The sequence below is a fragment of the Aptenodytes forsteri genome, unplaced genomic scaffold (genome assembly GCF_000699145.1).
Source record: "Aptenodytes forsteri isolate BGI_AS27 unplaced genomic scaffold, ASM69914v1 Scaffold379, whole genome shotgun sequence".
Lineage (NCBI taxonomy): Eukaryota > Metazoa > Chordata > Aves > Sphenisciformes > Spheniscidae > Aptenodytes > Aptenodytes forsteri.
In genome coordinates this window covers 2,657,892-2,658,769 of record NW_008794088.1, presented here as the reverse complement: position 1 = coordinate 2,658,769, position 878 = coordinate 2,657,892, and positions in this window count along the sequence as shown.

Sequence of the window (878 nt, the reverse complement as noted above, 5' to 3'; positions counted from 1 at the left end):
CCCCCCCCCCCCCCCCCCCGCCTCTCTGCAGCAGTACGGGGAGGAGCTGAGCTGCTCTGCCTGCAGAGAGGTTTCCCATTCCTCACGGCTGACGGTTTTCAAACCATCCCTCACTTTCTGGCTTGTTTCTGCACATCGGGGATCCAGTTTGGCAAGTGCACTGGACGTGGGGGTGCCGGCTGGGCAAGCCTCTGGGCGGTGACACCAACTTTCCCAGGCACGGGGACCGGAGTCCCGTGCTCCTTAGGAAGCACAGCTTTTTTCCAGCTATAGTAGGAAAGTTCCTGTGGCATTTCACTGGAGAGGTTTTTCGGTATCTCTCTCCTGATCAGATCTCCCCTCTGGGTTCTTTGAACTGGCTGTTTGCCTGACAGCAGAACGAGCCTCCCGGAGGCAGAGGGAATTTTTTGTGTACCATGCAGGAAATTCGGGGCCTTTTAAAGTGAAAGGAAGGATAGAAATGCAAGATCCAATTGCTGCTGTTACCAGAGCTGGGCAAACTGGCCGTATTTGCTTTCCAGCCGTCTGAAGACTCAGAGGGCTCAAAGGTTCATGCAGGTGAAGATGTTACCGTGTTTGGGAAGCCAGATGAAAGAAGCAAGGAGACATATGATCTCATGAGAGGAAAGACAAGCGTGATGAGAGGGATTTCTATCCCTCCCTATGGGAAGTAAAACTTTCCATAGATACAGACCCTCTGCCATACTCTTCATCAGCAAAGCCCAGGGGTCCAGAGTCTCTTGGGGTGGCACGTGGAGTAAGGGGGAGAGAGAAGGAGGAGGGCTGCAGAGGCTGGAGGTGATAGAGAGGAGAGGAGAGGAGAGGGGAGGGGAGGAGAGGGGAGGGGAGGGGAGAGGAGGGGAGGGGAGGGGAGAAGA